At 37.4% G+C, this 21,976-nt stretch overlaps 1 long non-coding RNA gene across 1 annotated transcript in view; it reads left to right on the forward strand.

Moving 5' to 3' along the window:
• The window catches only part of LOC116216964, a 26,064-nt gene extending 4,310 nt beyond the window's left edge, over nt 1-21,754 (forward strand). Inside the window, exons 2-5 of the long non-coding RNA XR_004160712.1 lie at nt 3,827-3,947; nt 13,313-13,403; nt 21,439-21,534; nt 21,620-21,754. This is a non-coding gene — a long non-coding RNA (uncharacterized LOC116216964). The remainder of the gene's footprint in view (nt 1-3,826; nt 3,948-13,312; nt 13,404-21,438; nt 21,535-21,619) is intronic.
• The last annotated feature ends 222 nt before the right edge of the window (nt 21,755-21,976 follow it).

A 21,976-nucleotide genomic window follows, 5' to 3' on the forward strand; every position in this document is an offset into this window, starting at 1 on the left:
AAGAACTGAAAAGTAATAAAATTTAAGTGATATAAAGCCAGACAAAGAAGAGAAAGTAACAGGAAACATCAAAACCACGACTGCATTTCAGTGACATTCATGTTGGCTAGATTGGACTGAAAACATCATTAAAGATGTGGGCTTTATGATTCCTATTGGGAAATTTAAGATTGGTAATTTTAGTAGGAAAAATGTAAGAAATTAATTGTACTAAATGTTACTATGTGGTATAAAGAGCTGATATTAAGCATAAATTATACAACCGGATGAAGTATCCTCATATACATATTATATTTAGCAGTACTATATAATAGTAAACATAAGATAAGTAAATAATAGCATTTCTGTAGAATGTGTGATAAATTATTGTTCAGTATGTTTCAAGTTAAAAAGATTAAAAAAAAAAATAAATCAGCGTATAATAAGGTAGAAATTTGAAAGGTAATACATATTATTCCAGAAATAAATAATTGCCCCATTGAAGCCAACAGGGGAAGCCATCAGCAACGGTGCTTCCCTTGTTGCATCAGGAAGGGGTTCCTTTATCTGATCTCTGCTGAACAAATATTGTCACATTGCAAGTGAGAGACAGCTGCTTTTACTTCTACTGTTTAAGCAAAGGCATTGCATGGTGAGGGGGTTACATTTTATCCTTAATGAAAGCTACAAGAAGCAGTCTGCTTCAAGTAACCAGACTGAGTGTAAGAGATTATTTAATTTTCATTGTCTCAAAGCTTGCTGGTGACACAGATGGACTTGTTCAAGTCCAGGCAAGTCCTGGGCAAGGGTTGTGAAATCCTTTGTCTGGGGGACGCAGATGGGCAAGGCCGGGGGCAACGAGAGAGAGATAAGCTGCAGCTTAACGGCCGTAAAGCGGTCTGTTGTGTGGACTCCAGGAAGATGGCCATCTCAGGAGGTGCTGCACATGACTCTTACCCAAGCGCCCAGGAATGCCACGTTGGCAGAAGAAGGATAAAAGAGGAATCAAAAACCATGAGGGTAGAGGTTTTTCTGGCAACAGATTCCTCATGAAGAAGAAGAGGTTTCTGCCATGAGAAGCCTCACGACCTGCCTCTCTCCCTCCTGGACTTGCTCTGTTCTCTACCACGATGCTGAAGGAGAACAAAGGTGTCTGCCATCAGATCCCTCACTACAGAATTCCTGCGTGCTGGCGGACACTGCTGAAACGTACCACCAACTCCTCACTGTGCTCACATCCACTGTTCTGGTCTCCATCAATGTTCAGCAAGCATCGATGCTATTTTTCCCACGTGGAGGAATGCAGCTCCACACCTTTTCTTCCTACACACTTCCACAACAGACATCATTCTGTCAGCTTCCCCCTCTGCTGCTCTTTCTTACACGGCAGTAAAATGTTGCAGAATTTTGGTGGGAAGGTTCAGCTTCTGCTGCTGTACCACTATCACCCACTTCTGACATTGCCAACCAACATCATAAAATAGGATACATTACTTTCAGAGCATCCCTTATATTTTTCTTTGACTATAAGCTGTGGTATGATTCTTCATGAGCCCCAATAATATTTTATACAAGGTGAGAATTTGAGCCAATGACTTCATTTAATTTCTTTTTTTTTTTTCAAGGAGAAAAAAGAAATGATGAATCTTAAAAAAAATAAATAAATTGTAATGAAACTGCAAATTAATTTCATTTCAACTGTTTTACTGTTTATAAGTCATGGAATGAAAATAAGTCAGAAAAGCAAGATGTTCAATTATTATAATTATGTCCCATCCCTGGAGGTGTTCAAGGCCAGGTTGGATGGGGCCCTGGGCAGCCTGGGCTGGTATGAAATGTGGAGGTTGGTGGCCCTGCATGTGGCAGGGGGTTGGAGATTCATCATCCTTGAGGTCCCTTCCAACCCTGGCCATTCTGTGATTCTGTGATTCTATTATCATCTAGGATCTTTCAAATAGTAAGTACCTGTCAGACTGTATACTGTAATAGAATTTTCCATTAGCCAGCAAATCCCTCTTATGACTATTTTTCTTATTCTATTGTCCTGTGAGAAATGCATGCAAAATTTTTTTGTTATCCAATGCTTTCAGTAATATTGCCATATTAAGGGTACACAAAGTGAGAGAAAGGAGGGGTAGGTGAGAACTACAGTGGCTTTATAAATTTAGCTTTTCTAAGGCAAAAGTCTGGCAGAATTATTAGAAAACAAATGTATATATTTTATACATATCATCTTTTGAGATTGTGGGATCTTTTTTCTGTAAGTCTGCATCATGGCTGGTGTTTTCTATTTTATATTTATGTGCTTGACCACAATGTCAGAAATTAACTTGTAATAGTGAACTTGCAGTACAACTAAATCCTACGGATGGACAGAATCATGCTATTGTATATAAACGTCTTTGTAATTTTCCAGAGGTATGTTTTAAATTAAAGATTTAGCAATATGCACACAGAAATCCTATTTCCTGCTTATATAGTGCTTAAGTCATACCAAAAATTCCATGCTTTATCCAGTCTTCCCACCAGAGGAGAGAAGAAAATTTGATTGCATCTGCTCTCTTGAATAGGTTGGTAGTATTGCTACTGTGTGGAAATGTGACTGATACTTCTTTAGCCCACGGTAGATCACGTTCAAGGATTAATGGGGTTAAATGAGGGTTAAAAACAGAGTATACCTCTGGAGATAGTTCTGTGGTTTTTTCCCTACACAGCAATATGAAAGCTGGAAATGGCTAGGACTAAGCAACAGGTATGTGTGCCTAGAAAAAATTAAATAATACAAGTAAAAAACTGATCATTTTTAACAATTCTCTCCAGTAATTAACAACAATTTCAAAATTCCAGGCAATCAAATCACTAGATTGAGTTTCAAAAAAAGGAGAGGATGAGGAGGATGAGGATGAGAGGAAGGAGGAAACCAGGATGCAAGGAGGCAACAGCCAGTGAGCTGTCAGTAGAGGACATTTATTATCTGTGTGATGAGGGGCAACCTGTCAGGCAGCTCAGCAGCACCCTTTGCTCAGCTGGATGGGGCAGAGAATAGAGAGGAAAAAAAACAAAGTAGGGCTTGTGGGTTGAGACTAGCAATCCTATCAGCTGTGTAGAAAAGGAAGAGTAATGGAAAATAACAATAGTGATGATAATAATATGTATATGTGTATATTAACAAAACTAGTGATGTGCAGTGCAACTTCTCATCCCCACCCAGTTTAGGGCAGCTGTCAAGGTTCTGTCCCCTCCTGGTGTTCCCCCCAGCACCCTCACTGGCCAGATGGGAAGCTGAGAAACTGAAACGTCCTTGGCTCTGTACAGCACTGCTCAGCAACACCTAAACATCAGCATGTTACCAACATTGTTTTTCTCCTAAAGCCAGAACACAGCATCATACCAGACACCATCAAAAAATCATCTCTGTCCCAGCTGCAACCAGCCAGACTGACTGAAGTATAAAATCCAAACTACTGTCTTGGACAAATGTATCACTTGCTATTTCAAACTTCTTTCAAAGTTGGACACAATTCGTGCTGCTAAATCTGAGAAAGTCAACAGAAGCAGCAGTCTTAAGAGCAATTTTTAAAATTTTCCTAGCACTAATTTGTTATTTTTCATTATATCCTCTGGAAGCTAATTTTATTTTGCCCTATAATGTAGTACTCCTTAGTTCATGCTGTTCATGTTTTCTGTTGGTGGTGATTTTTTGGGGCATATGTGAGAGGATTGTCCTTGCTGTGAATGACAGCTATATTTTATTTTTGATTGTTAGAAAACATATTCTCCTTACACTCAATATAATAGAACATTATACACTACAATATAATAGAAAAGCAGTTTTCTTCCTTATTAGGTACAGCACTGTTTCCATTGACTGCAAAAGAAGGGAGAGAATAATAAAGGAAGAGACAAAAATAAGGAAGAGAGAGTGAACCAAAGCTTCAAGCAAAAATCAGTGCATCTTAAGTTGAATCGTAAGTGTGAATGCACTGAAAGCTAATTGCAGTGTGATTTCCTTGATAAAAGAGCATGCTGAAACTGTTGAGAGCAGACTAATTTAGGGCATTAAAATTCTGATTTTACTATTAAGATTGTCACTTTGATGTTTGACAGCAAGATTCAGGAATTTCCTACTAGCCTTATTTTGTAACACTATTAAGTACCTCAGCATTAGGGATGGTGTTCTATTAATACTATATAAGTAACATGACTTTTTTTGACAATACTTGATAGCTAATAAAGATGGAAAAATTTGGATTATTTCTCCCCATTCTGTATTCAAACCTGCCCATTTTGACACTAGATGTCTTCGTTCCAACCTCCTGCATCAGTATCTTCCTTCTTTCCTTTGTTTCTTTGTTCCTTCCTTTATTCGTTCATTCCTTCCCTGCCTCCTCTGAACAGTCTCAAAGTCAGCCTTCCTCTCCCTTTACTAAATGCAATGGCTATAAAGATTATATATATATATATATATGGTAATATGTATATATATGGCAACAATATGCTGCCATGGGACTGCTTTGCAAATTCCTTCACAAAGTTTATCTCTTTGTAAAATGTAAATATATCTGGTTGGTAGAGTATATCAGAAATATGTCTAATCTTCATCCCTTAAAATATTGCTCTCTTTGTTTATTGTTTGTTTTGTTTTTCCTCTAACAAGAAGGATATGCAATTCATTAATAACATCAGCTAGAGTTGTCAACCATATCATATAAAGGGCAATAAATATATAAATTTAAGAGGCTGTAAACATCCTATAATAGAAAAACTGGTCCAAACCATTCCTGCATCTATCTACATTGTATATATTCTAAAATTCTTTCTGCAGGGGATTTTTTTTCATCGATGTAGCAAAGAAACCATATTGTATATGGATATTAGAAAGATAATTAATACTGATAATGATTGCTAGCAACAGGATGGCTTTTCCACTGGCAAAAAATGTCCAAGTTTAACAATAACAAGGCCTAGTGGAAAAGACTATACAGCTATTTTCAGTACAGAAGGGCATCCACCACTGCTCTGGGCAGCCTCTATCCAGTGCCTCACCACCCTTATTGTAAAAAAACTTCTTTCTGATATCCAATCTAAATCTCCTCTCTTTGAGTTTGAAACCATTTTCCATTGTCCCATGACAACAGAGCCTGATGAGGAATCTGTCTCCTTCTTCCATATAGCCCCCTTTTAGATACTGAAAGGCTGCTTTCAAATCTCCTCAGAGCCTCAGATTATGTGCAAGTAATCATAGCCAACAAGGAAAATTCTCAGCTGAGATGGTACTTGAACAGTATACAATTTTTACAGGCAATTTGGTTCGTATAAATTTAATTGGGAGATTTTTTATTCAGATTGTACTCTGCTATAGTCTTTCACATCCTTCCAATTAGAAAGTATTTCCTATCAATTAGTTCAAATGTTTATTGGTATAGTTCGATTATGTCACAGTTTGGCAATGGGTTATAGATTATTCCGTACTGTTTTACTCAGTCTTTTATGACCATTCCCATAGCCCAATTCTTAACTCTGAGCACCGTTTTTCTCTTACAGTTTCAAAAACCTTAGTTGATTTCTCCAAAACAGCAATTTTGTCAGTATTTTTATTTTTTAGCGACTTCTAAAAACTATTGTACTGAACATTTACAATTTAAAGATAAAAAGAACGTACTGAATCACGCATGGGATTCTGTATTAAAGGCACACTGCAAATTTCTGTGTTTGATTCAACACCTTATGCTTTCCATGGAAGTTTCATTGTTCCACACTGCAGTTCCACAGAACCTAGCCCCCAGGCTCAGCTGTGAAATCCATCTTTTCTGCAGAACACGTGTGATGTAAGGATGGATTTCACAAGCACGTGAACCATACCTCTGTCCTTCACAGAGGATTACTTCATGTAATTTCTGGACATGCAAACTAGAATCACGAAGTGACAGAATAGTTGAGAATGCCAGTCACCTCTGGAGGTCATCTTGTTTAATCCTGCTGAACACTTAGGGCCAACTGAGCAGGATGCCCAAGACCATGTTCAGTTCTGAATATCCGCACAGGCTGAGATTCCACATCCTGTCAGCACAACCTGTTCCAGTCTGACCTCACTCACAGTAGGAGAAAAGTTATCTTACGTTCAGAGGAAATGTTCTGAGCTTCAATTTGTGCCCACTGCCTCTTCTCCTGGTCACCGCTGACAACTGTGCTCCATCTTTTTCACATTCCACTCCTCCATTCTCCTGGTGATCTTTGTGGCCTTTTGCTGAACTCTCTCCAATAAATCAATCTCTCCCTTCTGCTGGTGAGCCCAGCATCCCAGATGTGTCTCAGCAGTGTTGAGTAGAGGAGAAGATCTCCTCCTCAACCTAGATCCCCCAGTTGCCCACTAGATGCCCCAGCTCCTCTTCTGCAAAGCTGCTTTCCATTCATGGGTCTTTCACCCTGTACTGGTGCATGAAACTATTCCTCCCTGGGTGCAGTATTATTCATTTCCCTCTGCTGAACCTCATTAAGTTCATAACCCATTTCTCCTGCCTTTCCTCTGAATGGCAGCACACTTACATAGTGTTTCAGCTGCTCCTCCCAGTTTTACCTCATCCGCAAATTGTCTGAAGGTGTATCCTGACCCATCATCAAGTTTTTGCCAAGAACTGACTGCTGGGGCATATGCTACCAGGGACTGGCTTCCAGATGAACTTCATGTCATTTATGACAACTCTTGGAGCCTGGCTGCTCAGTTAGTTTGCAGCCCACCTCAGTGCCCACTTATCTAGCTTGTAAAAAAAACTTCATGAGTTTGTCTGTACATAATGCATTGGTGGGAAATAGTGCAGGCACATTCTTAAAGGATCTGTACTGGTAAAATACTAAGGTCTGTGTTTCAGAGAGATCTGTACAGTATTACACTCACCAATCATACAGGAGTCCATGACAAAAGGTTGCAATAACGTTAGTTGGGATTCTACAGCTGAATTCATTCATTTCTGCTCAAGTCCTTAGAGTGACTACTTTCCACATAGCTTGGATTGTGATTATTAATGTCTATATTTAACCTCAAAAACAGTGATTACTTATAATTAACCTTTCTACATTACTACTTTTCCTTCCTTATGTTGTCAAGGAAGACAAGCATATCCTATACATGGATGATAATATTCTGTTTATGAACAAGCACTAGAACATTTTAATTAACTTCCTTCTAATTTAGATGGAGGAAAAATGGATTTTAGATGTCTACAAAATTCTGCTCTATTTAGCTGAAGAAAAAAAAATCAAAGACCAATACCATAGCTTTGGATATATATATCTAATACTTTAACAGATGTCGTCGATCTACTTTTTTTATGAGTTTCAGTGCATGCTTCCCTGAATTGATTATCTCTTGTCATCAGTTTTATTCTTCTATTCTGGATATTCACATTAATATATATATATATTACAATGTATAATTATAAAGTAAAGGGTATCCTTAGGTTCTGAATAGTACACTAGTTATAAACATCCCCGAACCTGGATCCAACTTTTCTTACATAACAGCAGCATTTCATTTTGAAGATCAATGTTCTCAGAAGCTCTACACAAAATATTAAACCAAACCGACACAACATGAAACAAGTACCAATGGCATTTTGCATATATATATAATCTGTATTTCTCTCCCTACTCCTAACTCATGATTATTATCTGAAACTAAAATGTAATTTATGTTGTAATTTATTAAATAACGGGCTCTTCTTTAAGAAAAAAAGAAAAGTGTTTTACAAAGAGAATTCACTCGGAATAATCTATATAATAATCTGCTACAAACTAATAATTCTGTGTATCAAAGAATCTCTCCCAAAACTTGGTGATGCCTTTACATATAATGATTCAGCTCACAAAAGCCATAATACTGTTCAAAGCTTTTCAGCTGATACTTCCTGGGAAAGTTCCTCTGAAAATGATATTTAGCTATGTGTAGAAGGAAAAGAAATGAAGACAACTTAGAAAAATGAAAAATTCATTACTTAGAATAAAGAAAAAAGAATTGCAGAATCTCCACTAGTAATAAGAAAATCTATCAAAGGAACTGGGACTGGATAAAGGGAGCCAAGGATGCCAATCATCAAATGGAGATTCAGAAGACAAAGATGTTTATTAATTTTTTACCCTAAAGTTGTATCTGTAGTCAGGAACCATTTTGCTTTCATATAACTCTATTTTCAACCTAATTTCTTTGTCAGTCATGTCTGTCTTATGGATTATACTTTTGTATAGAGGTATAATATTGCTACACTTAATGATCTTATAAATATATTTTTATATACTCTCAAATCAATACTTCAAATAATTTTTTCACTGCTGATGCACTTTGGGAGGAGCAAAATGCATGGACCACCGTGCATCAAGATAATATCATTTTTATCCAGCTGATCCTGCTCAATATATATCTCAATTAAGGAGTTTTTTCTCCAGGAAAAAATGAGCATGCTGATATGACATGATGAAACTGAAAGTTATTGCTGAATCCGCAACAAGTTAGATGTAAAACTGATAATTCTCTTTATTCTTGTTGCAGTTTTGTCTGATAGGAAGCTAAGTGCTCCCGGTGTGACAAGAAAGGGAAACAGAAAAGGGTAATACGCATAGGTTGAGAAAAAGACAGATTAGTAGGACAGAAAAGGGAGGAGGAATAATAATAATAATAGAAATTACAAAACAAGCCCAGTCCTGTCCCAAGCTGCAGCAGCCCCGTCAACCAACTCCCCCCAGTTTTATTGTTCAGCATGACTCCACATTTTATGGGATATCCCAGGTTCTGTCCTCTTCCAGTTCCTTGCATCCCTCCAGCTTCCTCACTAGTAGTACAGGACAAGGAGCTGATACATCCTTGATATGTCCTCCGAAATACTATATCTATTTTGTACCTACTTCATATATTGGAAAATTCTTTAAAAGCCTCAGTTCTCAAGTTGGTGAGAATCTTTTTAATAAGGTCCTCTCTAAAATAATTTAAAACCAATTGGTAGACCTCTTACTCGTACGAGAATTTCACTTATGTATGTCATTTATCTATGACACTTATTCCCAGAAAGAGTTTATAGGGTTATCTTTGCTCTTAATCATGCATTTCTGATAGGACAGACTTGTAAATTAATCCACTGCATTAGTAATTTTTAAGTTCAACTTCAAGTTCTGATTTTTGAACATTAGTGAGTAAATTTGAATTAGTATGAAAATGCTTGCATGTCGCCTTGCACAGCTCATCGTGATTTCTCTATTTTTACTAGTAACTACAAGCTGGATGCTTATTAGCTTAATACTCATTTGAAATATGTACTCAATATTATTAAACGGCCAATAATTGTAGAGGTTTCCCTGGGCAACTTGCTCTGGGTGTCCCTTCTTGTGGGAGTGCTGGGGGTTTAGAAAGGATGGACACAGAGTTCCCTTCAGACCTTAAGATTTTGTCCAGCACTCTGCTGTGCTGCACAAATGCACCACTGAGGAGATGGTGTCAGAAATTCTTTGCACTCGTCCTGAAGTATGCAGTTTAGAAGGAGAATAGTTCACTCCATTCCTGCGACCGCAGACCTGTCTCAACTGATCCTGCCATAGCTGTACGATATCCCCATCATCCACTCTGCTACAATCACCATCTTCATCACAGGGAATCCGGATCCATCTGACTTAAAGCAGCTTAAAGTAGTTGCTCAGTGTTTCAGGCAACATTCATGACAGCTGAGTGTCTTTTATTCCTTATCTGCTTTTGCCAGTGTGATAGAAGTAACTGTAAAAAGCTTTTGTTTTCATGTTGTCAACTCGGTGCATAGAGTTATCTCAATTTGGGCTTGTATTTCTTTTGAGCTCATGCATTTCTTTTGTCTGAGAATCCCAAAGTTCTGTTGGATTTATAATTACAGTCTTATGTAAAATAATCTTAAATACATAAATCTTTGCTGAAATGTTGGTCAGCCAGCCTGGCTGAAAAAAGAGAACATTTCATTCCAAGCATAAAAATATGTTTTAATTAAACCTTCTAAAGAATTGGTATGTGTGACAGTTTGTATATCTATTCTATTCTCTTAATAGAAACACAATATCACAAATAGTGGAGAAGTGAGGTTCTAAGCCGCACATATAACACATATGTTGTATTTTAAAATCACGCCTGTACAGTAAAAAGAAAGCTAATGATGGAATAAATATGGTGTTATATGACAAAATAAACAAAGCATGCCACTGCAGTGTTTCCCTTTTCTTCCCTTGCAGAATGCATGGAAGCTGTGTAAGGACTATGTGTGTTACAGCTGGTACATTTGGTAGCATGGCAGTGTTTCCCTTTTCTTCCCTTGCAGAATGCATGGAAGCTGTGTAAGGACTATGTGTGTTACAGCTGGTACATTTGGTAGCATGGCAGGGGTCCCCATGATTACTCCCCTCCACCCGTATGTGTGCAAGCATGTTTCATCAAAATTTTTGAGCTAGCCTTGTCTACTTTTAGCCTTTAAATTCTCCTTGGCTCAGATAACATATCCGCCTGTACTGAAACTCTTACTTGATCAGTCCATTTTATGAATGTTTTACTGTTGGATTACTTATCAATGAAGAAGCAACTCCTACAGTTGTATCCTAGCATCAGTAAATCCTCAGGATCTGTTGATCTTTCTGTTAAGGTAGATTTGTCTCTGAAAAGACACCGTCCTCTTTAAGCGTATGACTGTACACTTCTTCCTGTAAGGCTGGTTAGTGTCTCTTCATATGCATTTCCTCTACTGTAAGGAGGCTGTGCTGCATCCAGTCTGAGAAGAAAGCGGAAATATTGTGAGATCTAGGGGTACTGGTTAAGCTCAAATAGACAACTACACTACATACATGCACTCGTATCAGCTATTAAATCATAACAGGAGAAACATCAGAAACTCTGAGGAACAATGTGTAAGTCTCAGTTTTTTAGCACAGTAGATTTAGTGACAGAGCCAAAAGGTGCCCTTTCCCTTCCCTTCTTCTCTCCCCAGAACCAGCAGTGTGCGTTTCAGACACGCAGCTGCATAGCCTGCCTTTCCTTTCCCTATTTTATGATTTCTGAATTTGCCTGTACAGCAGAGCCCTCATGCACTGTCACAAATGGGGACATATCTAGTGTAACCATCAAATACCATTCTCTTTCTCTGTCTCTATTATATTCAAATCGCTGTGTGAAATTTTACAGTAACTCTAACGTATACTTCAGCATGGTGTGTTAAAAATTCCTTTCATTTCATTTCCGTTCGTTTTCTTTTTACACTGAGAAAATGAATGGGATTTATTTGAGGATGAATTTTTGATTACCAGATAAGATTTTCTGATGACAGAGCGCCTCTTCACTGAAATCGTAAAGTAAGCTAGATTAAAAGCACATGAGTCTGAAATGTCATAGTTCAGGATAAAGATTTGCTGGCTAAAATTATTCAAACTGCAATGAAGCAACCTTCATTTTAGTTGCAGAAATCTCTGAAGTCCTCTCCATAGTCTGAATTAGAGCATTTTTCAGAGTTGATGGCTGCTTTGGTCACAGCTAGGAAGTAGAATGGAGATATGCCTTTGAGTGAAAGGAGTGATGCCTCACTAATTCTTAATTTCATTTTTTTGGAAGAAGAAAGCGGACAAAAGGATCTAGAAAACAATTAAAGATCAATAATTATTAAAGATCAGTACTTTTCAACAGGCTTACAAGACAATGTGTCTGATGGCATTATTTTCCTCTTTGTTGCACAAATATTCAAACCAGAAAGCAAGGTTAGAAAAAAAGAATCAAAATAAATGGAGTTGATGATACTACAGATCTTTCTATTTCTTTGGTAGTCATTACCACAAGTAGCTTTTTTTTTCATTTTGATGATCACAGTAGTCCAAAAGTGTTACCAACAAAGTATAGAATATTTTTTTCACTCTATCTATGCTTATTTTTATATGTATGAGTAATTCTGTTGAATTCTATGAAACATTTGAGTTTTCCCTATATCACTTCAGCTTAGAACTTGTGAATATAAAATGTGGATTTACCTATTATGTTTAACCTGAAAAACAAACATTTTTTATATGGCTGCAGATCTTTACACCATGAACCTTGAATGGTTGAGTAAGCTAACTGTATCTAACAGTCTGAGTCTACTTAACTCTATGTAATGCAGCAATAATCCAGGGACAACTGCCCTTTTTCTCAAAAAATATAGTAGCAGTATCCTTTTGGCTTTTCATAATGGGAATGGGTATGGACTAAATTACTTCCTCTTGTCTTAGTTTTTTCCTCTCAATTCTTAAACCTGAAAGCATTATCTAATTTTATATGTGCATATATTTTAACATATGCATTGTACTGGATATGCCTGGCAAGGTTTCAGCAGCAAAGCAGCTGATCTCAGTCTCTGTGACAGCAAAGCAGGGCCTGCCCTATTTTAGACACAGCTGGTTCCAGGCAGCCCTGCAGCCACCCTTCCACAGCCACAGCTGAGGATATCTATGACAGTGTTGGTACTTCTGGAAAAATATGACTAAGAAAGGGCAAGACACTGCACAACAATGAGGAAAAAATGTATGAGGAACTGCTCTGAAATACCGAGGTGATAGAAGTAGTAAAAAATGAAGATGAAGAAGGAGAGGTAGCGCTCTAGATGGTGGAGAAGAGCCCTGAACTTTGGTCACAACAACCCCATGCATTGCTACAGCGGGACAGCTGCACAAAGGAAAAGGATCTGGGATGTTAGTTGACAGCTGCTGAACATGAACCAGCACTGTGCCCAGGTGGCTTGTGTCAGAAATGGTGTAGTCAGCAGGAGCAGGGAGGTGATCGTCCCTGTACTCAGCACTGGTGAGGCTGTACCTCGAGTGCTGTGTTCAGTTTTGGGCCCTTCGCTACAAGAAATAGGCCCTGGAGCGTGTCCAGAGACAGGCAATAAATCTGATGAATGGTCTGAGACACAAGTCTTATGAGGAGCGGCCGAGGGAACTGAGATTGTTCAGTCTGGAGAAGAGGAGGCTCAGAGGAGACTTTATTGCTCTCTGCAACTACCTCAAAGGAGGTCGTGGTGAGGTGGGGATCAGCCTCCTCTCTCAGATAGCTAGTGGTAGGATGAGAGGTTGTCTTAAGTTGTGCTAGGGGAGGCTCAGGTTGGATAATAAGAACGGTTTCGTCTCAGAAAGAGCAGTCAAGCTTTGGAACAGGCTGCCCAAGGAGGTTGTGGTGTCACCATCCATTGAGGTTTGCAAGAAAAGAGTAGATGTGGCACTTGGGGGAAAGTTCAGTGGGCATGGGGGAGATGGGTTGACAGTTAGAGTAGATGATCTTAGATGTCTTTTCCAACCTTAATTATTCTATGTTTCCCTGCAGACACACACTGGAAGGTGGAAAAAGTGTTAGGAGTAAGAAGTGGCAGAGAGGAGGTCAACTGGAGGAGGTCAACTGGAATGGCCATTTCCTGGTGAGTTCTGGGGCAGGAGGAGACAGAGGAGTTGGCAATATGGAATTTCATGTTTGTTTCTCAGCACCCGACTCTATTTTAATTAGCAATCAATTAAATTAATTTTTCCCAAGTCAAGTCAGTTTTGCCTGTGACAGTAGGCAATAACTGATCTTGTTCTTATTTCAGCCCATCAGCTTTCTCCTCTTACCTTCTCCACAGCCTGCCCTATTGTGGAGTTGGGAGCAGAGCAAGATAAGCTGAGTAGGTATCGGGCAGTCAATGAAGGTCCTAACACTGCAACCGTGGATAAAGGGTATTAATTAAAAGTTTCAAATATTTTACATGTTTTTTATATGGAATAAATTTTACAGTATACTTCTCTGGCCTGTATTAATCCTACAAGTGGAAGACACTTGATGTATAAGGAGAACTGCTTCCAGTTAAACACTAGATCTTTGTAAAGACAACAATCTCACTGAGTCTACTATTCTAATGCAGGCTGCAAACATTAGAAGACATAACTGTCTAATATAAAAGTACAAAAACAACAAATTAAAGCATCTGAATTTATGGCTTTTAATATAAGCTTCTTACCATCTAGACGAACAAAGCAGCACAAGCAAAATTCTTGGGTAGGCTGGCAGTTTGCTTTATATCTGAATTTTCAACATTTTCTCCTCCTTGTTATGTAAAATTATTAACTTTCTCCAGAAATTAGAAAATACAAACCTGTACAATGCAGCTAAACCTATGTGATGAGAGAAAAGTAAAAAGAAAAAAAAAGCTGTTACATGCACATTCATTTGTTCCAATTCTTCTTTAACAGGTAAAAATTTGAGATGCAATTGTCTACATGAATGTTATTGCCAGCATGGGCAAATTCTTGCATTCACAGGCTGCCTTTAGGATATCATATGTTAATTATAATTGATTTGCATATCACTGGCATTGCTATAGAAAAAGAAGTAAAGTGGTGAAGTGGATCAAGTCACTTTGCTGGAGTGTGAAATTAGCCAAGCCAGAGCAGAAAAATAAAATAAAACTCAGCACAATCTAAATAAATAAACAAGGAAAGAGAAAGTAATTTCTAGAATAGTTTCTTTATTAGCAGAATATTGAGTATATTTTTAATCTAATGAAAACAAAGTGTTTTATTCAAAAAGGAGTAAACTCCTGTATCTGAGGTTCACAGTGTCATGGTGATGTTGCTTCCAGTATGTTCTTTCCATGGTCACTTTGGTAAGTTCAATGCCTGTTTTACTTTGCTATAGCTGTGTTTATACAGCGCAAGGATAAGGTGTTACTCATTATGACGTTACTTATCATGAGGAAGGTATCAAAGTCTAGTTCTCTGTGAGTACATTCATTCTCTTTATGGAGTAGATTTTAGGAAGAAAAAAAATCAAACCCACTGAAAGAACTAATTCTGATAATGTTTTACTTCATGATCGCTCCCCTATTGCTTTGAAAGTGAGGTGTTGTGATTTTTTTGTTTGTTTGTTTGAGTACGAGCTTCTTTTCACCATCTGTTTTTATTTTGAGGAATGTCTCACTACCTGACAATCATGGCTTTTTTAGTACTGGCTTACATTTCTTTTTGTAAAATAAATACATTGAGTCTGAACAAGCATAAAGATGATACTTAAGTAAGGATTTGCTCCATTTAAGCCAAACTTATCAGCTCTAAGAACATTTGAATTTTTATGCTACAGTTTATTGCAGTGGTGCCATTTGGACTGTTAAAGTTATTTCAACATTTCCATTACCAGGACCCTGTTATCTGATACTGGCAATTCAGCCAAAGAAACCTTCTACAAAAATATCCACAGTTCTGGGCTGGAACAGTTACCTAATTTCACTCTGCAGCAACACAGTTGGCTAAAATGAAGTCAAAATCAAAGTATTCAGAAGCTGTAAAACACATAGCATTTAATTATCTTTGTATTCTGTGCTTCTATTACTGAAGACTCCTTTTCTCTGTAGAACAGGAATCCTTTAAATGAGTGAAGGTCACTGTAGGAATGCACACAAAATATATATCTTTTATTTATTTCTTTGTCCTATTGGGATCTACTGCTCATAACTTGAAAGACATATGAACACAATTAAAACTTCTGGTATATCAAACCTTATGCACCATAACACTATTATTACTGTTACTATAAAGTGAACAGTAAGAGGATAGTTGCATTTATTAACATATATGTTTCATATCTTAACATATACATATTATATATTAAAAATGACAATAGAAAAGTACAAAAGACATATTACAATTGTGTAGCTATGTCTGTGACAACAGGTATCAGATATATCACGGATAAATTATTAACTTAATAAAGATTTTTGTGTATCCACCTGATATGTTTGTCTGTTCCTTTGTTTTCTTTTGTTTTGTTTTCTACATGTATTATATATTTTTTTTCGTTGTTTTTCTTCCACTCGCAGTAGCAAGATATTTCTGGTGGGAGGCAGAGCTTTGGTCTATATTGTTGTGATGTTCCTTAGTCTCTTTTATCTTTCACATTGCCTTTGGGTAACATTGCCTCCTGGTCCTTTACTAAGAAATAAAAGGCATAGGAAACATAGCATCTTCCTTTTCACATCCCTTGTGCAGAGAATACACTTTTAGTTCAGCATGCCAGGCCGTTCTCAGAAGGTAATTTAAACACTGAAACTCAAAAAATCCTTGGAACCTGTTTTTGGTATGCATTGATATCATATTAAAGATCTAACATTGTAAGTTATAGCGATGATAACTGTTTATACATTCTAGAATGGATGTTCTCTGTGTTGCTTTCTAGAATCTTATTCCCTGTGTTTGTGTTGCCATGTTTTGTTTGCTGGAAGGACAAGACACAGGAAGGCATCATCATGCACTGATAACTACACAGAAAAAAAACACAGATTTATGAGCCCAAAAGTTGCTGCAAAAAATACTCCACAAAGTCCAAAGTCAGTCAGCCAGAAAAATCAAAAAAGATCAGGTTGAGCTCAGTATAGCCTCAGTGCCTTCAAAAGAAAAGAAAACATATAAAACTCCCAGCTGAAGGCAGACTCAGAAATGATCTGAAGTTGGTACTTTCTTTTAGGTTCTGCTTTGTTAGTGTAAAGCTCTTTGTCTTGTCAAATCTTTGGTATACCTCATTGTTTTTATGAACTTTTCCTGAAGCAACTGAAGAAAAATGGAAATAAATAATCACGTCCTTATGAGAACACATAAATGCTTAAAATTATGATGAAAATATTCTGTATTGAGAGCATCTGGGATATATAATGAGCCATGTGAGAATAAGAATAGTTCTGTTGGAAGGAACATTCAAGTGTAATTGAGTTCCACTATCTGACCTCTTCAGGTCTAACCAAAAGTTGAAGTGTGTTATTGAAGGTATTGTCCAAATAAATCTTGAATATTCACAGCTGTAGAGCATCAGCCACCTCTCTAAGAAGCCTGTGCTTCCCAGAGGAAAAAAAAATTTCCTACTTTCCAGTCTGAACCTCCCCTGGAACAGCATGGTGCTGTACCAGAGCATCCTATCAATGAGGGCACCTCTCAGCCTCCTTTTCTCCCAACCAGACAACCCAAGTGCCTCAACCCCTTCTTGCAGTACATGCTTTCAGCCCTGCCACCAGCTTTGCTGTCCCCCTCTGGATGCTTTCAAGTACCTTACCATCCTTTTTATGTTGTGGAGACCAGAACTGCACGCAGTACTCAAGGTGAGGCTGCACCAGTGCTAAATACAGCAGGAGAATCTCTTCTATCTCTTCTTTGACTGGCTGGCAATGCTGTGTTTAATGCACCCCGAGATGCAGTTTGCCCTCCTGGCTGCCCGGGCACACTGCTGGCTCATGCTGAGCTGCTGTCACCAGCACCCCCAGGTATCTTTCTGCTGAGCTGCCCTCCAGCCACGCATCTCACAATTTGCTCCTGTTTTCAGGTATTGTTCAATCCCTGGTGCAGAACCTGGCATTCTCCTCTGTTGAATGCCATACCATCGCTGATTGTCTGGTGCTCCAATGTATCTAGATATCTCTGCAAAGCTTCTCCAGAGAGTCAAAGCACCTCCTGATCCAGTATCATTAGCAAGCTTGCTAAGAAAGCATTCAATTCCTGCATCTTTCATATTCATCATGTCATTTGTCAGACTGTTACATATCACAGATTTCATCCACAAACTAAGGAAAAGCTGAAAAACATGAACTGGAGTATTTTTTGTCATTTATTAATATACAATGAATGAATTTGCCATTTTAATCGTAGCTTGATTATCATCATATTAAGAAATTAAAATAAAAATCCCAGCTGACAGATGATAGTGATTTCAGACCCCAACTGATACTTTTGTAGGATAAGAGTAACATCTTAAATCTAATGTGTGCATTGCATAGTTTTAATGTCTTCTTAGATGATACCTTAATTTCCTTTGATGAGAGGAGTGATTCTTATTCAAGGGATTTGCAATACAAAGTATTACTTAATTCATTCTTCATATCTAGATGTATCTGTATTAACTGTTCTCTGACATATGTAAAGAATATGAAGAGCTGATGATAATCCATCTTTATTACAGATATAGCAAGTATGGCAAGGAGTTATGCCAGTGTCTTGGTATACAAATGGAAGTGGTATTCCTAATGTATTTAGGAAACTTTTATACCTAGCTGATAAATCTTTTCAAAAAATCAGTATTTTTAATACTTTGTAAAAAATTTGATAATTTACTTTAGTAAAATAATAATTATGCACTTTTTCTTTTTTTTTAATTGGAATAGGAAAATAATAGCTAAAGCAATGAAAATCTGAATGGTACCCAGATTTTATTTGACGACATTGCCACACCAGCCAATGTTCCTGAACACCCTGCTGAATCTGATGTGTGTTGTTTTACAACCAAGGATTAATACTAATGCTTTCTGTATTTGTTAACTTCAGCGAAGAATTAAGAGCAAAGAGTGCACAAGGATCTATGTATAGATTGCATTATATTTCTGCCTCTAAGCAAACTGGAAATGATTTGAATTAAGAATCATCACAAACTTTGTTTTCCCATTCCTTACTCCCTTTTACATTTACATAGCATAAAATAGAGTTTCAGAGGAATCGTAGAAAAGGAGAGACTTATGCTCCTTTCTCACCACCATATGCAGTTGTTTCTTTGCTGGTTTTCAGGTGGCTCTGGTGGAAGATGGATGGTGAGGGATTGCAAATACAATTTTTTAAAGACCTTGTTTCCTGCTGCCAAGTGAAATAGGAGTGTTAAATCAGTATGAGTTGGGCTACTTTAGTAGGTGGTCCTACTTTATTCCTAGGACAGAAATACAATAATTTAAATCATATGTACAGTACTTAATTTGTTTCTTGTAAATATTCAAGCTATAATTAATTTTTATTTTCTTGCTAGCCTACTGTTTATAATTGCACCTACTGTTTATAATTTTTGATTGTCGAGTTCTGTTTGTTTGTTCCTTGTTTTCTGAATATGGGGTTGATGGTGTTTGTTCCACATGATAGATAAGATCTGTGCTGAATGTATCCTAACATTGTGCTGGATGGATACAGCATCAGGCATGCTGTTCTGTAGTAGCAAAAATATTGAAGTTATTTGTTTAGGTGTTGATCCCAGTTGTACTGACGTAAAATCCACAATTTCATTAAAAGGGAACACAGAATATTCCATACAGTTTTTTATAAGAATAGCATAAACTCATTGCTTACTCCTTCATTTTGCTAGGCTGAAGCCTAAACAGCAGATTTTCTCTTTGAAAGAAGAGAATCATCGAGTCTTCAAAAAGTCCTGACTTTTTGAAGAGTCATACACAGTAATTGAACCTCTGTGGGATTATCCCATTGTTATCCAATGAAATGGGAATGCATGACGCTGGAGACCACTTCATTTTATTTTACTGTCAGAAGTCAATTTTATTTTATTTTACTTTTTATTGAAAACTTTCTGAACAGCTAAAGAAATGAACAGCTCCACATTTTATTGCAGAACAGTCTCAATGACTATTCCCGTCCGTAGAACATATGCTAGATACGAGCAGCTCAGGCAACCTCATTGAAGGAAAAATAATTATTTTGCTCAGTATTTTATTGCATTTTTTCTCTGTATTTAAGAGGAATGTGTTAAATCTAACTACTGCTTTAAAAGAAAACTGAAAGATTTTTTTTTTTTAGAATGCTCATAGTATCATAGAACTGTAGAATCATAGAATGTCTTGAGTTAGAAGTGACTTCAAAGATCACGTAGTTCCAACACCCTGCCATGGGCAGGATTGCTGACCATGTTGCTCAGGGCTCCATCCAACCTGGCACTGAACACCTCCAGGGATGGAATTTTTCCCACTATTTGTTCCACTGTCTCACCACTCTCTGAGTGCAAATTTTCCCTCTGACAACTAGTCTAAATCTCCCTTAAGTTTAAAACCATTCCCCCTTGTCCTATCACTATCACACCATGTCAAAAGTTGGTCTGCCTCCGTTCTGTAAGCTCCCTTTAAATATAGAAAGGTGTCAGTGAAGTCTTCCTGGAGTTTTCTCTTCTCTGGGCTGAACAAGTCCAGCTCCCACAACTTTTCTTCATAGGAGAGGTGCTCCAGCCCTCTGATCATCTTCATGACTGTCCCCAAGACCCATTCCAACAACTTTACATCCTTCCTGTGCTGGGAGCCCAAGGCTTAGATGCAGTACCCCAGATGGGGTCTCACAAGGGCGAAGAGAGACAATCTCTTCCCTTGCCACCCCTCTTTTGGTGCAGCAAAGGATATACGTGGCCTTCTATCCTCTCTCTGCAAGATCCTAATACGTAGTCTTGTTATTTGCCTTGAAGTGATTTCTGTAATTCATACTGCTAGCAGTAGAATGGAAATTAATTACATAAATATGCACTGAATATTCTGCAAAGAAAAAAATGTGATGTGCATATATGTGCAGGAGTAACAGTACTTTTCAGGATGGAGTTTTGGTGGTGGTTGGGGTGTATTTCTGCCCTTTGTTCTTGACTAAGTATCATTCGTAGTTAAGAAATAACAGGTATTGTTCTATTGCTTTATTCTTAAATTGAAGTACATGTGTTTTTCATATAGCTCATAAAGAATTGTACAGAAAATACTGTCCTCTGACTACTCGTGATGCACCTGCCACATTTCTGCTTACTGCAGCAGGCACCACTTCACAAAAGCTCCCATAAAACTGTGTTTGTTATTTCAAGCATCCCGTGGGATAGATTAGGAGTCTGAAAGATCATGGTAGCTACTTGTGATGTTCCCAGCAAGTGTGGCATCTACATGCCTAATCCTCAGTGTCATTATCTGTAAAATGAGGCAGTGGGAGGCTCAGTAAGGCAGCAGCATTACTTCTTCCAGCACTTCTACAGGTAAGACAGAAAAACGTCTTGCAAAAAAAAAAAGAATTGAACACAAAGGGTGACTTAGAAACTGGTACATTTCAGACATGAATTACAAATCTAGGACAGTGTCCAAGAGAGGCATATGCATCAACACAGTCTTATTTTTCAAATTGGTATTCAGATATTTTTAAACATATTTGCTGAAGTTCATAGTCCTCATTTCATTTTAGCACACTGTGAATAAGTTACTGCCTACCAAATTATTCAGTTTGATCTTTAAGTCCTTTTTACTGTCCTAAGGCTTAACTTCCAATCAGTGAGTCTGTGATTCTGTGATTCTGTGATAATGAGTATGACATTCTAAATAACAATGATTTGGAATTAAATGCATCATAAAAGAATAGTTACAAAAGTAAACAAGAGATGAGATAAGTAATTCACCATTATCAAGTTTGAAGATCTTGGAAAAAGTCTTCTGAAGTCCAGACTTACTTTTGTTATTTCCTGTCACGTAACAAAACTGTCTTTTATTTCGTATTTGCAGGTATAAGCAGTAGTCTGAAATTGATCTCTGACTTCTCAAAGAGTCCAAGCAATACATACAAGTGTACTAATGTGATATTCTGCTGGAGAACACACTCGGACTTTTCTATATATGGATTAGCAATTCTATTATTGAAGTGTTTGTTTTCTTTTCTTTTTAGTATTTCAAATATTTCATTTAGTATCAGTGATACCTTGGCCTCATTCCTGGGCTGGCTAAGCTACAACATCTGTACAGTCCCAAAGCCTTCAGTGTGGTGAGTGCTGAATAGCTGAATTTAAGGCATACATCTGAATTCAGAAAATGAACCCAAAAATGAAAATGAGATTTCTGCTGTGTAGGTGCCCTTAACGAGCTGACCAAGGAGGCCAAGAAACAGAAGAGCAAACAGAAGATGATGACATAGCACTAGTCAAGTGGAACCATCACCTAAATGTAGATTTTACCTCCTTTTAAAAATATAAGTTATTTAAATAATGAAGTATTCTTAGATTTAATATACCTTTGTATTATGTACCCCTTTGTATTAGGGGTGATTCATGCAATCCCTGTGTGAGGATGAAGATGAAAAAGAGGTATGTCTGAGGTGAGAGCAAACACTGATATACTATTTATGTTACTAAATATGCTGAAGAATGACCTTAAAGCAAAAGTTTCCAAACAGTTAAAAAATAATAATAATAATTAAAGCCAGTTGT

The sequence above is a fragment of the Meleagris gallopavo genome, chromosome 10 (assembly GCF_000146605.3).
Source record: "Meleagris gallopavo isolate NT-WF06-2002-E0010 breed Aviagen turkey brand Nicholas breeding stock chromosome 10, Turkey_5.1, whole genome shotgun sequence".
Lineage (NCBI taxonomy): Eukaryota > Metazoa > Chordata > Aves > Galliformes > Phasianidae > Meleagris > Meleagris gallopavo.